The 7226-nt window shown below is 44.9% G+C and overlaps 1 pseudogene; it reads left to right on the top strand.

The window, feature by feature from the left end:
* The first annotated feature begins 1863 nt into the window (after positions 1-1863).
* On the top strand, positions 1864-5045 carry LOC122565512 (protein S100-Z-like; annotated as a pseudogene).
* Positions 5046-7226: the final 2181 nt, after the last annotated feature.

A 7226-nucleotide genomic window follows, 5' to 3' on the forward strand; every position in this document is an offset into this window, starting at 1 on the left:
TAGGGCCTAACAAACAAACAAATGACACACATCATTAACATGCCAGAAACAGTCTCAAGGTAATGGATGGTGTGTGTGTGTGTGCGTGCAGAGAATGATGAAAATCCGACTGACCAGAATGATCACAGTTTTGTTCATGAATTATAATTTTTATTTCCAATGTACATTGGGTAATGTGTAACTGCAAATTATGGCGCATGCAGTAACAGAATCCTTACAGTGTAGTAGCAGTCCATTTAGCCCATCAAGTCCGCACTGACCCCTCAAAGATGATCCCACCGAGACCCACCTCCTGCAATTCCCATGGCCAATCCACCTAATGTGCACATCTTTGGAGAAAACTGAAGCACCAGCAGGAAACCCACACAGACACGGGGAGAACGTGCAAACTCTACACAATTGCCCAAGGGTGGAATTGAGCTCGGGTCCCTGGCACTGTGAGGCAGTGGTACTAACTACGAGAGAAAAATGTACTCTATGCATTGACCTGTGTTTATTTAACCTTTGTCTCTGCCATTAGCAGGCATTAAGCATACCATTCAAAACACAACCTACTGTGTGGGACAGATAGGGCCTGATGTTCAACTAAAAGCACTGATGTGATAATGAATGGTATAGTCATTTGAGGATTCTACCTGGCCTCAGGTAGCCCTGGTTCACATGGGACAGAGAGAGGGGAAAAATCAGCCAGGGTTCCTGCTACTGACTACTGTCCATTCACCCACTCCCCTTCTCCTATAACCTAAAGGAGGCGAGATCAGTCAGAGTTCACTTCCCAAGAGCAAATAGTTGTGGAGAGAGTGAAACGTTCAAAGGAATATTGTTTACGCCAGAAATAGCAATTGTTGCTCAGCATTACTGAATAAACAGTTCAATGCATTTCTCCAAGGTTGTGTGCAGAACCTCAAATGATAAAGGATATATCTGGCCTAACAATACTGTCTGCAAATATTTGTCTTCAGCTGTGTATTATAGGATTATCACAATTGATCTTTATACAAGTTTCATTTGCAGCTTTACATTCTTTATATCAATTAGATCATAAGAAATAGGAACTGGAATAGACCATTTGGCTCCTCCATTCAATAGAATCGTGGCTGAGTGAACATGCCTCAAGTCCACTTTCCTGCCCTTTCCCCATAACCATTGATTCCCCAAAAGAGGAACTCAATAGAAAGTTCAAAATGGCCTGGGCCATACGTGACAAACAGCGGCTCCTTTCCAGCTCAACAATAGCACAAACTAAACCAAAAATAGGAACCGGAACACGATGGAAATTCTGCAGGGGATACTTTCCCAGAGTGGTGTCCATTCTCAGGGATGACCAAAGACGCAACCGGTCTAATGGCATTGGAGCTGTGGAGTTCAAGACTGGAGAGATTAGGACTGAGGAATAGAGACTTTCTTTTGTTGAGACACACAGAATTTTGGGGTTGAAAAATATGAAGAACCTGAACCCTGTACTCAGGAGTCGATGAGTCAATGAGGCGAGGCAGTTGTGTACCTGCAGGTGTGATTCAGTCCTGTAATTAGCGACCATGACTCTCTATAAAGAAATTCCATTCAACTAGAAACTTGCCTCCAACCAATTGGGAAATCTGGGATCAGATTCATAACATGATGTGACGGACAGGAGGCGGGAGATGAAGCAACTGTATATATTGCAGATCTGAATCTCTCATCCCTCACATTCTGATCATCTGTCAGCGTCAGATGAGTAAACAATTGATGAAGTTTTCAGCAACAGAGGCAGGCGCTAGGAGCCAGACTCAGGCTCGGGGGGAACACAGAAGGGGAGTTAGGAAGGGGGGAAAATAGAGGGGGAATGGGGAAGGGAAAGTGAGGTCTGCAGATGCTGGAGATCAAAGTTGAAACTTTATTGCTGGAACAGCACAGCAGGTCAGGCAGCATCCAGGGAACAGGAGATTCGACGTTTCGGGCACAGGCCCTTCCTCAGGAATGAGCAGAGAGTGTTCAGCAGGAGAAGATAAAAGGTAGGGAGGAGGGACTTGGAGGAGGGGCGTTGGAAATGTGATAGGTGGAAAGAGGTCAAGGTGAGGGTGATAGGTCGGAGTAGGATGGAGGCGGAGAGGTCAAGAAGAAGACTGCAGGTCAGGAAGGCGGTGCCGGGCTGGAGGGATCCGGCTGAGACAAGGTGGGGGGAGGGGGGATGAAGAAACTGGTGAAGTCCAAGTTCATCCCCTGCGGTTGGAGGGTTCCCAGTCGGAAGATAAGACGCTCCTCCTCCGACCGTCGGGTTGTTGTGGTTTGGCGGTGGATGAGTCCAATGACCTGCATATCCTCGGTGGAGTGGGAGGGGGAGTTGAAATGCTGTGCTACAGGTTGGTTGGGTTGGTTCGTCCGGGTGGCCCAGAGGTGCTCTCTGAATCGCTCCGCAAGTAGGCGGCCTGTCTCCCCAATATAGAGGAGGCCACACCGGCTGCAGCGGATGCAGTAGATGATGTGGGTGGAGGTGCAGGTGAATCTGTGGCGGATATGGAATGGGGAAGGGAGCAAACAAAAGGGGAGTGAGGAAGGATGGAAACAGAGGGGGAGTGAGGAGAGGGAAAGGGAGGAGGGGAAACAGAAAGGAAGGGGCAGTGAGGAGGAGGAAACATGATAAGGAGAGGGAAGGAGGACAGGGAAACCGGAATGAAGAGGGGAGTGAGGAGGTGATGGCCGAGTGGTATTATCGCTGGACTGTTAACCCAGAGACACAGGTAACATTCAGGAATCTGGTTCAAATCATACCACAGCAAATGGTGGAATTTTAATTCAATAAAAATATTCTGGAATTAAGAATTGAGTAATGACCATAAATCCAATGTCGATTGTCAGAAAAAAAACCGTTGGATTCCCAAATGTCCTGTAATAATGTGATCAAGGATAGTCAGCATGGTTTTGTGAAGGGCAGGTCGTGCCTCACAAACCTTATTGAATTCTTTGAGAAGGTGACTAAGGAGGTGGATGAGGGGAAAGCGGTAGATGTGGTGTATATGGATTTTAGTAAGGCGTTTGATAAGGTTCCCCATGGTAGACTACTGCAAAAAATACGGAGGTATGGCATTGAGGGTGAGTTGGAGGTTTGGATTAGGAGTTGGCTGGCCGGAAGAAGACAGAGGGTAGTAGTTGATGGCAAAGGTTCATCTTGGAGTGCCGTCACTAGCGGTGTTCCGCAAGGATCTGTTTTGGGACCATTGCTGTTTGTCATTTTTATAAATGACCTGGAGGAGGGGTTAGAAGGTTGGGTGAGCAAGTTTGTGGAGATACGAAAGTTGGAGGAGTTGTAGACAGTGAGGAAGGACGTGGCAGGTTACAGCGGGATATAGATAAGCTGCAGAGCTGGGCAGAAAGGTGGCAAATGGAGTTCAATGTAGGTAAGTGTGAGGTGATTCACTTTGGTAAGAGTAACAAAAAGATGGGGTACTGGGCTAATGGTCGGATACTTGGTAGTGTGGATGAGCAGAAGGATCTTGGTGTCCATGTACACAGATCTTTGAAAGTTGTCACCCAGGTAAATACTGCGGTGAAGAAGGCATATGGCGTACTGGCTTTTATTGGTAGAGGAATTGAGTTCCGGAGTACTGAGGTCATGTTGCAGTTGTATAAGACTCTGGTGCATCTGGAGTATTGTGTGCAGTTTTGGTCGCCATACTATAGGAAGGATGTGGAGGCACTGGAACGGGTGCAGAGGAAGTTTACCAGGATGTTGCCTGGTATGGTAGAAAGATCGTATGATAGAAAGATCGTATGAGGAAAGGCTGAGGCACTTGGGGTTGTTTTCATTGGAGAAAAGAAGGTTTAGGGGTGACTTGATAGAGGTGTACAAGATGATTAGGGGTTTAGATAGGGTCGACAGTGAGAATCTTTTTCCACGTATGGAGTCAGCTATTACAAGGGGGCATAGCTTTAAATTAAGGGGGGGTAGGTATAGGACAGATGTTAGGGGTAGATTCTTTACTCAGCGAGTCGTGAGTTCGTGGAATGCCCTGCCAGTAGCAGTGATGGACTCTCCCTCATTATGGGCATTTAAACAGGCATTGGATAGGCATATGGAGGATAGTGGGCTAGTGTAGGTTAGGTGGACTTGGATCGGCGCAACATCAAGGGCCGAAGGGCCTGTACTGCGCTGTATTCTTCTATGTTCTATGTCCTTTAGGGAAGGAAACTGCCATCCATACCTGGTCTGGCCTACATATAACTCCAGACCCACAGCCATGTGGATGACTCTTAATGTCCTCTGGGCAATTAGAGATGGACAATAAATACTGGCCCAGCCAGTGCCATCCCATGAATAAATTAAAGGAAAACAAAAGGGGAATGAGGGGAAAGAGGAAAGGAATTGAAGCAGCAATTGATGTGTGAATAGCTGAGATTGTTGGAAATGTTGTTTCAGGGCAAAAAGAGACTGAATAGCATTTTCACTAACTTGGATGTTAGCGATTCTAAACAGAATCTTTATTCCCTGAGCAGGTCTGAGCTGGTTTGTACACAGACAGAGCTGTGGTTTTCTGATCTATCTTAAGTGTTGATCTCAAAGCTTCATTTTGTATCTTTCAAACACTTTTCCAGTTGGTCTTCGCTGCTCCAGTTTGAAGTGACCAAGTGTGCTGTGCCCAGATTCTGCATCATGGCGTGTGAACTGTCGAATGTGAATGATGCTTTAGAAGCCTTGCTGAGAGTGTTCAAAAATGCTGCGAGTTTTGACAACGACAAAGTGACTCTGAACCGTAATGAGATCGTGACTGAGCTTCCTTTCTTGGTGCAGGTAAGATCCAGGGGGCAGTGAGAAGGCACTGCCTATTAGGGGCAGAGCTTGCTGTGAGGGAGACACAAATGGGAACACAGCAAGGACAGTCTTTTGGGCTGTAATAATAACAAATACCTTCATTTCTCTCCACAGCCCAACTTTGAGACACATTGAGAGTTTCTTCCAGTCAATGAAAGGAGAACGTGACAGTAATGTCGATTTTAAAGGGTTCATGTGCCTGTTAGCGACTATTGTGGTGTGCCGTGATCAAGAATTATCCCAGCAGCTACATTAATGCCATGTAGAGTCGTCAGTAACACCCATTGTAACCATCAACAGCAAATAAACTCATCTCAAAACATGATGCAGAGTTTCCATTTCTTGTAAAATGATAGAGAGAGATATAGGTAGACAAGAAGACATAAACAGATCCTCTATAGTCTCCTGTATGTACCTACATCAACTCCCCCTGTCCAACATAATCCCCACATAGCACTATCCTTGCACCTACACCATTCACTCAATCAGGCCCATCAACCTTTTAATGGGGTTTGGTGGCTTTTCCTGGGGGTTGAGAGGTAGGTTTGTTACAAACGATACGTTCAAGTACAAGCTTTACACATACCTCATATTGCAATTTCCCCTGTTCCACCACAGACAAATTGATCCTCATACCTTTACAGCTTTCTTTGGTCAACCATAACTTTCTAATTTTGATTAGAATTATATCATTTTCAAAATTATTGTAAGATTCTGTCACATTATGGTCACTCTTCACTCAGAGTTACAAAAGTAGCCCTTTGTCATGACACGATAGTGAGATTCGCAACACTGCTCCAGAAAACCAACTCTCAGAGTGTACAGGAATTTATCTGCCCCAGTATTAGTGCTCAGTAGATTTGCCCAATCTGTATGCAGACTGAAGTTACCTGTAATTACTACATTACCCTTGCTACACACACCTTTAATTTCCTGATGACACTGTGTCTTACATTACTATTGTTATGTGGTGGTCCAGAAAGAACTCCCATTGGAGTCGGCTGCCCCTCCAACAGGCTCTACATAGTTCTTCTGATCCTAGATCCGCTCTCACCCATCCCTTATTATAGAGCCAGAGGTTTATTTTTACAGAAGCCTTTCAGCCCATCATGTCTGCACCAGTCATTCATCTATTCTAATCCTATCTTCCAGCACATGGCCCATTGCCTTGTGTGCTACGGCCATTTTTACTGCTCATCTAAATTGTTCTTTAATGCCTTAAGGATTCCTGCCTCTGTAACCCTTTCAGGCAATGAGTTCCAGATATTTACGTCTAGGAGATTTTTTTTGCCTCGAAGTTGCTGTAAAACCTCTGCTCTATTTGATGCTGGCATTTATTTCGATTACCTTCCAGTTTCAGTTACAACTGTCTACTTCCTACAACCAACTTTCCGTCTGATTTCAGGTCTTTCCCAGGTTCCCACCCTTTCCAAACTAATTTAAGCCCTTGATAGCAGCACCATTCTCACCATCAGGCCATAAGTTCCAGTACTGTGGAGTTTAATCTCACAAATGGTTAAATCATAAGACAGTAGCCCGTGATGTTGGAGATTGTTTATTGGTGTGGATAGAGAAGTGACTAATGGGCAGGAAACAAAGAGTGGGAATAAGGGGTTTTTTTTCAGGTTGGGACCTGTAACCAGTGGGGTTCCACAGGGATCAGTGCTCAGATTACAACAGTTTACAATATATATTAATTATATTGGAAAGAGGAAGCAAAGGTACTGTATACACAAAAATAGGCATAAAAGCAAGAAACGACAGGGATACTAGTAATTTACAGAGAGAATATCAATGGATAAAGTAAGCAAAAAGTTGGCAAAAGGAGTAATAATGTGGGAAAATGCAAAGTTATTCATTTTGGAAGGGAGAACAAGAGTATTATTTAAATGAAGAAAAGCTGCAACACAAAGGGACTTGGGGGAACTTGTGCATGCAACACAGAAAGCTAGCACACAAGTGGCAGCATGTAATCAGCAAGGCTAATGGAATGTTGGCTCTTATTTCAAGGCAGTTGGTGTATAATGTAGGGAAGTCTGACTACAAATGTACAAGGTGCTGGGGAGACCACACCTGGAGCACTGAGAGCAGTTTTGGTCCCCTTACTTAGGGAAAGATATCCCCATTTCATTGGAGGCAGTTCAGAGAAGGTTCATTAGGATGGTCCTTGGTATGGGAGGGGTTGTCACTTGATCAACGATTAAACAGGTTGGGACTCACTGGAGTTTCGAAGAACGAGAGGTGATCTCATTGACACATAAGATTCCTCAGAGGTTTGACAGAGTAAAGACTGCATGGGAGAGTCTAGGGCCAGATGGCAAAATCTCAGGATAAAGGGGTGTCAATTTAAATCTGAGATGAGGAGAGGTTTATAAAATCATGAAGTTCACGGATAGGATAAATAGACAAAGTTTCTTCCCAGGGCGGTGGAATCCAG

The sequence above is a fragment of the Chiloscyllium plagiosum genome, unplaced genomic scaffold (assembly GCF_037043375.1).
Source record: "Chiloscyllium plagiosum isolate Xiang-an unplaced genomic scaffold, Cpla_swu_hap1 HiC_scaffold_28, whole genome shotgun sequence".
NCBI classification, from domain to species: domain Eukaryota; kingdom Metazoa; phylum Chordata; class Chondrichthyes; order Orectolobiformes; family Hemiscylliidae; genus Chiloscyllium; species Chiloscyllium plagiosum.